Source organism: Pogona vitticeps, chromosome 6 (genome assembly GCF_051106095.1).
Source record: "Pogona vitticeps strain Pit_001003342236 chromosome 6, PviZW2.1, whole genome shotgun sequence".
Taxonomy (NCBI): domain Eukaryota; kingdom Metazoa; phylum Chordata; class Lepidosauria; order Squamata; family Agamidae; genus Pogona; species Pogona vitticeps.
The window spans coordinates 54,322,405-54,330,270 of NC_135788.1; positions in this window are offsets into that span (position 1 = coordinate 54,322,405).

Consider the following 7,866-nt stretch of genomic DNA (forward strand, 5'->3'; position numbering starts at 1 on the left):
AGCCAGAGGGGTTGCAACCTCATAGATCTAGATCTAAAAGTCATCGTAAGGCTAAGCTTAAGGCCTTAGCTCATAATGGATCATTTTAATGTTATCGAGGTCGAGTGGGTACCTGGAGAGACAGAAAGGACTGAGGCTGAGGATTTGTCATCTATGCCTAAACCTAGGTGTTCCAAACAGAGCAACAGATCCTCATTGTCAGCAATGACTACATCAAATTTAGAATGCTAGGAAGTACAGGAGGACGTAGTTGAAGTCTATCCTGACAGGCAACACACTGGGAGGCCTAGCTTCGCATCAACATCCTTGGGTGAGTGGAACATTTCTCCTAACACATACACACTGACCCTCGCATGGCCTTGGGCTGGCGCTGGTCAATTTGCATCTACAACACTCACAGTTATTAATACACAAAATATAGGGCTGACTGGCACACCCTGGCCTTATGCCATGCCACAATACAGTGGCTAGGGGATGTCATATCTCAATCAATTTATTTTTTTTTATTTACAGTATTTTTTTAGCTGCACCATTACCAGTGGCTTCTGGTACTAGCAAGTCAGGACACCCTGGCCAGTGCTGGTGGGTGGCCTTACCCTTCTGTGGCCAACATGGGCTACAACATGGCGCCACTGTGTGCCCTCCCATATGGAGATTACTCTATGCCGCTGGGAGATCACCTCGCCCTGGCAACTAAAGAGAAAATATGAAAGGGTATGTATGTATTTCTATTCAAATTGCTTAATAGAAACGTGGAAAAGAAGGAGTTAGACAAAGGGGTTGAGAAAGAAAAAGAGAGGATGAGGAGAAAAAAGCCAGAAAGGAATTTGGATAATTGGCTCCTGGGCTTTCTAATTTATGTGGGAGTTATAGTCAAAGCCCAACCATGGAGGGTTCGGTCTCTCTTTCAATACTTGGACACCATATATAGGGCTTATATGGATTTTTCTGGCATGGCATGGCTTCACTATGATCAAGCATTCTGTATGAGAAGTGCAATCCACCCCAACATGCATTGGGATGAGCCACAGCTGGGACTGTGGCTACAACATATGACACCAGCGAGACCAAACATAGGAGAGTGCTTTGATAGTGGACACTTAAATAAGAAAGCTGCCCCTGTTCAAAATCCCCATGTTACACCGAGGCAGGCAGTTCAACCCCACATGTATTGCCGGGAGTACAATTCAAAGGGGTTTTGTACTAAAATGCCATGTTACTTTAAGCACAAATGTAGCACATGCAGGGGTCACCACCCCAATGCTAGGTGTTTTAGAGTAGGTGCCCAGAAGCAAAATAAATGCACTGAAGGAGGAAAAAAGCACAATAGTGGCGGTGGCGTGCCTGGTAAAGGGGCCCAGGCCAAATAGAGTAGTGGTCTTTGAAGTCTTAGGAGCATTATCTGAATAAGAAAGATGCTACATATTTGTTAGAAGGATTTAAATATGGTTTCCAGTTAGGAGAGCACAGTGCATACTTTGAGCACAACCTCCTTTCAGTGTGGGGAAAGGAAGGCGTGGTGCAGAATAAAATAGATAAGGAGGTTGCCAAAAGAAGAGTCCTTGGCCCCTTCCCAATGCTACCTATTGAGAACTTGAGGGTTTCAACATTGGGCATCATGCCCAAATAGACACAGGGGGAGTTTAGACTTATTCAATGCATCTCCTTTCCAGAGGGAGCATCAGTCAATGATGCTTGTGATGAGATGGGCTTTTGAGGTAAAATCTTTTAAGGCATATGGGTTTTGTAATTAAGCAATGAGCCAGAGAGGTTCCATCTTGTTTCTTTGTATAAAGTATCTTTGCTATGCTGACAAGTTGTTTTTAGGCGAGCAGAGAGAATGTTATTCTGACAGCCTGAGAAAAAGACTCGGTGTGATTAGATGGGAATTGTTGTGACTTTCTGCGAAACCACAGTAAACCCAAATAACATCTGGATGTGTATGGGAAAGAAGTCATGTGGTTCAACAGGACTGTTTGCCTAGTAACAAACTCTGATTGGATGACATCGTGGGAAGGTGCGATAAGCCCTTGTCAGTTACTCTTGAAAAAGGAACTTTTTGCCTATGGACATTGTCTTTCAAGACCGATCCTTCAGTCATTCCATACCGACTCTTCATTCACTCGTGACACATGGGACTAACCTTTACTATACTGGATTACCTATGGATTTATGGGCTTTTTCCTAAGGACTATGCATGGACTATTTTCTATGGACTGTTACCTATGAAATATTCTTTATGGACTTCTTTTCTTGGAATACTCCATATGGACTATGCTCTTGTAATTTTGTAAGGACTATGGTGTATTTACTGGATTTTTCTTTTCTAAGGACTATGGGACATATAATGGATTTTTACTTTTGTTAAGGGATTTTTATTCTACAGGATCACTGAGGACTATAGCCTTTTTATAACCTACTTGGATTATTTTGTTTTTACTAATGATTTCCTGGACTGGAACTGTTGTTATTCTTTTTAATGGCTTTTTGTGTTTTTGTAAGGTTTTTGAACACTTTTCTGTTTTTCATGTTTTCTTTGCCTCACTACATCTGTGTAACTAACCAGCACAATGCTAGTTTATTTGCTTTGGTTTAATTTGGCTTTGATACCTAGTAGCATGCTTATTCTTTAATAAAATAAATATTATAAAACTCAATTGGTTTTCTGAACAGTACACTTGTCATAGGGTCATCTGAGAGTGCTGCCTCAGCCTAGCTTACTTAGAGTCCTGTCAGTGGTGCAAGTTAAGTCTAAGGACTACAAAGCCCACTTGACCTTTTCATAATAATATCTGAGAGTACAAGGGTGTTCTTATGTGGGCAGACCTGTGAGAGGGAGTGTTGTAGCATGGCTAGCTGAGTTGGACTCACTCAGCCCATTTTAGCATGTGCAAACTCCTGATTGCTCTCTGTCCAGGCTTACACGTGTTTTCGAACTCGTGTTTGCTGACATGGTGGCAGCTGTGCGATGGACCACGTGCTGGGTTTTGTAGTACCTCAGGATGACCAATCTTTGTTCTATCTAGCAGCTTGAGTGACTCTGATCCACAAGCTAAGTTTTGATTGCAGTGGGACACTGATGCTTTAAGGAGCTAGGTGCATCCCTGAGTGTGAACAGTAGCTTCCTAGGAAACGCTGTTTGCCAGCAGTTAGATCTAAAGGCTGTGGTGAGAGGTGTTAAATCTTCAGGCTGTGGTAATGTGTGTTAGAATCTGGGGTGCTCTTTTAAGAAAGAGATTCCCAGTGGGACAAGCAAACTGTTAGGAAACAATTGGATTTAATCAGTAGGCATGTGCAGGTTGTTACAACGTTGTAGTGAAGTAATTCTAAGATGCATGTCCTTTATTTTTGGGGTGCTTGCATTGAGTGCTGTCTCAGGTCATGCCCAGGATTTTAGGATCTGTTAGGGATGACCCTGCCTTTTCAGTCTTTGATAGCACCCAGGTTGAGCAGTGTCATTTCATAATCTTAGGATTGCATGAATGACTCTGGCTATTTTGTTCTGGTGACTTGCATCCAGCTTGTTTTGGCCTAAGCGTACTCCTATAATCTTAGGATTTGTCGGAGGACCTGGCCCTGTTTGTATCCAGCCTAGATCTGGGTCTCCCACTACGATCTTAGGAGCTGTCGGGGTACCTAGCTGTATCTGGCTTGGCCTAGAGTCATGCCCTATGATCTCAGCATCTGTCAGATGACCTGGCCCTAGTGGTATCTATCTGCACCCAGCTCAGTCATTGATCATCTCTGTAACTTTAGGGTTCACAGAGTGGTCACAGTTTTTCTTTTCTCTTCCTTTTGGATTTTTCAGTATTTTGGTTTTGGCATCTGTCTGTCCTCTCACAGATCTTAGGATCACAGAGTGACAGCAGTTGGTCAAAGGTGCAGAGAAGATTTTTAATTTTATTTTGGTTTTGGCAGCTGTCTGTCCCCTTTGCATATCTTAGGATAGCAGAGTGACAGCAGTTGGTTGAAGGTGCAGAGGAGATTTTTAAATTTTTTTTTTCTTGGAGTTTTGTTTTGTTTTTATTGCTGACCTAGCTTAGGCTAGATTGCCAGCAGAACATGGGGGAGCAAGAACAGTCGGCAGCCGTGGACAGAATCTTGGAAGTGGCTTCGGGATTTTTCAAGCAAGCCAAGCAGAAAATTCGGGAAAGGGATTCGCTTATAGAGCAGCTTTATCAGGAAAACTTACTTTTAAAATGTTTTTTAAGCACAGAACCTGGCTTGATGCAAAGGTTTTTCCAAGCTCAGCAGGGTTCATTTGGGGATTACTGCAACGAGACGCTCCAGACAATTGGGAGCGATCCTGAGATGCAAGATGCTTGCGTGGAAAGAGTTAACGAGGCCCAGTGGAATTCTAATGAGCATTCCAGAGGAGACAGCGATTTATCATCCGTCCAAGAGGAAGGAATGCAGGAGAAAGAAACATCGCTTCACCGAGCTGTTTCCGTGGAGGAACTAGCATCGGACGACGCAAGGGAAAACTGCAGTGCATTGGAATGCAGCTCATCACCTCCCTCAGCTCTTCTTCAGAGCCCAGGACAGGTGAGAAGCTCTGAAATAATTCGGGATGAGACTATGGGTTTGCCAGAAGAGGGAGAGCAAGGGATTTTCCAAAACAGTCAAGCAATTGCTGTGACTGAGAGCCCTCTCATCAGCTTAGAAGCAACAGCAGTTCAAGGGGGAGTAAGATACCAGCAGGATGATGTAATAGAGACTCAGCTTAATTATTTGCTAGGACTTGTGTCAGCAGATCTTGATGCATGTCAGATCTCAAACAACCCCCGTTCTCTTAGCCCAGAGGGAACAGTGAAATCAGACACTGTTAGGTTGGCAGGGACCCTGTGTACTTCATGGCAGTTTGGGAGTAATGAGATTTACCATGGGGGTAGCCTACTCAGTGCACAGGAGCAGTCTGCTGAGAAGGCTGGAGGAGTGAATGTTTTCTCAGAGTCATTGCCAAGTGCCATAGAAGTTGATCGTGGAGCGGTTTTGCAGCATGGACTTTCACATTGTTTCCATAGTACAAGTGAATGTGGTGCTAATTCTGTAAGCTTGGTTCAAGATAAAAAACTGCATTTAAACCTGTCAGGTTGTGGGACTGTTTCTAACACAACCAATGAAGGGGGAAGCGCTAACTTTTTGGGATTACAAAGTACTGATGTGTCTCCAGAGACTGAAATCATATCTGGAAACTTTGGCCCAGAACCACAGTTAACCTTCTCAGAAAGATCTTTAGAAAGAAAAGCAGAGGTTTGGGACCATTCTTATTTTCAACAGCCTATTTTCCAAGGAAGTGGTGAGAATGCTGATACTGTTTCTGAGGCTATGCAGAGTACTCCCGAGGGAACTTTGATGCAACAGCGGCCTCTTGTGACCAAACCTGATAGCACAGCTAATACAGGTTTTCAGGGGTGTGGCATTTCTGGACCAAGGCGTTCCCAATATTGTACCTGTGGTTGCAGAGGTAGACCAAGAGAATAATGAACAAGGTGGAGGAAGTGATGTGGAGGTAGATACTGGCGTGGAAGGCATTGATCAATTTAGCCCAGGACAGATATTGGAGTCTGTGTTAGCTAATCACCAAAACGTTTTCTCGAATTCACCTGGAGAAACTCACGTGGTGAAACATTCTATTGTAGTTAAAGATGGTTTGACTGCTGTTTCTGTTCCTATGGACCTAGAAGGGACTAAGGGCAATTTAGTGTCTGGAACTGTTGAAAGTCTTATTTCACAAGGAGTGATTGAACCATGTAGAACAGCTGTATTCAATACTATTTCAGTGTGTCAAGACAAACAGGATTATCTCAAGGTGGTTATTCAAGCAGACAAAAATGCTTTGACATTCTTAGAGAAGCAGACATCGAAGCCCAAGATTAATGCAGTGGTATTTCAGATTGCAAAAGTATGATTTTGATGTTGAACATCTACCTGGAAAGAAGGCCTTAATTGCCCACTGTTTATCTAGAATGTTCAGTGCAGATGCCAGGGGAGGAATTGGCTAGAATGGTTAAAGCTCTGATGTTTAATTTTCTTGATGTTCTGTATGACTATGTTCCTGAGCATACATAGAGTGTTTTATCCATTATTACTTCATATCAGTATATTGGTTTGTCAAGTTATTATGATGTTAACCCTGGTTTTACTATTTTACTGTTTGATGCCTAGAGTATTATCTGAGCATATGCAGAGTGATGTATTTGATTAATTATACTAACTTGTTTATTCTTCTGTTTTTCAGACTAGTAGAAGTGTCTAACACAATTTTCTCTCATGTATGGTAAATACTGTAATTATAATAGTTCTCATGTAACAATTGTTTTGATATTTTAGAATCATATTTGAAATGTATTACTTTATGTTCAAGTTAATATTTTTCTCTATTTTGTTAAAGCTTAATTATGGCATCTCATCTTATTCAGTTATCAAAATTAAAACTTAAATTGTTTGAGAATTTTGTTAATCTTCCGGGGGCTTGTGATGAGATGGGTTTTTGAGGTAAAATCTTTTAAGGCATGTGGGTTTTGTAATTAAGCAATGAGCCAGAGAGGTTCCATCTGTTACATACAGCACTGATGTTACCTGTCTGTCATGGGTTTGGAGGGAAAGTTCCATCCTATGGGGAGTGGAAGGCGGGACATCAGGAGGAGGGGCTGTACTGTATATATATGTGGAGTTTGTGTGGAGAAGTTAGAAGGAGAAGCTGGAAAAAGCTGAGAGAAGAAGCTTGAGTGGGAGTCTGTGTGTCAGACAGGGTACTACTGTGTGTCAGTCAGTACCAACCTGATAGGTTCAGGTGTCTGTATGGTTAGCCAGAACTGATAGGTTCAGGGTCTGTGCTTCAAGTTAAGTGTTCTGTGTGAACCAAACTGTGTGTATGTATGCTTGAGACTAAGCCACGTTACTGTATCTTATTCACTTGATCCTTTTATTTTTCCCTGTGTGTTATTTAATAAACCTTGTTCTTTTATTTGTTAAAAATCCATCCCTGGTCTGTGTGACTTCTTATAGGGAATGGTTGGTGGCAGCTTAGTGAAACTGTGGCATATCCCAGTAGGTCTGGGTTTGTCACACCATCTTGTTTCTTTGTATAAAGTATCTTTGCTATGCTGACAAGTTGTTTTTAGGCGAGCAGAGAGAATGTTATTCTGACAGCCTGAGAAAAAGACTCGGTGTGATTAGATGGGAATTGTTGTGACTTTCTGCGAAACCACAGTAAACCCAAATAACATCTGGATGTGTATGGGAAAGAAGTCATGTGGTGCAACAGGACTGTTTGCCTAGTAACGAACTCTGATTGGATGACATCGCGGGAAGGTGTGATAAGCCCTTGCCAGTTACTCTTGAAAAAGGAACTTTTTGCCTATGGACATTGTCTTTCAAGACCGATCCTTCAGTCATTCCATACCGACTCTTCATTCACTCGTGACACATGGGACTATACTGGATTACCTATGGATTTATGGGCTTTTTCCTAAGGACTATGCATGGACTATTTTCTATGGACTGTTATCTATGAAATATTCTTTATGGACTTCTTTTCTTGGAATACTCCATATGGACTATGCTCTTGTAATTTTGTAAGGACTATGGTATATTTACTGGATTTTTCTTTTCTAAGGACTATGGGACATATAATGGATTTTTACTTTTGTTAAGGGATTTTTATTCTACAGGATCACTGAGGACTATAGCCTTTTTATAACCTACTTGGATTATTTTGTTTTTACTAATGATTTCCTGGACTGGAACTGTTTTTATTCTTTTTAATGGCTTTTTGTGTTTTTGTAAGGTTTTTGAACACTTTTCTATTTTTCATGTTTTCTTTGCCTCACTACATCTGTGTAATTAACCAGCACAATGCTA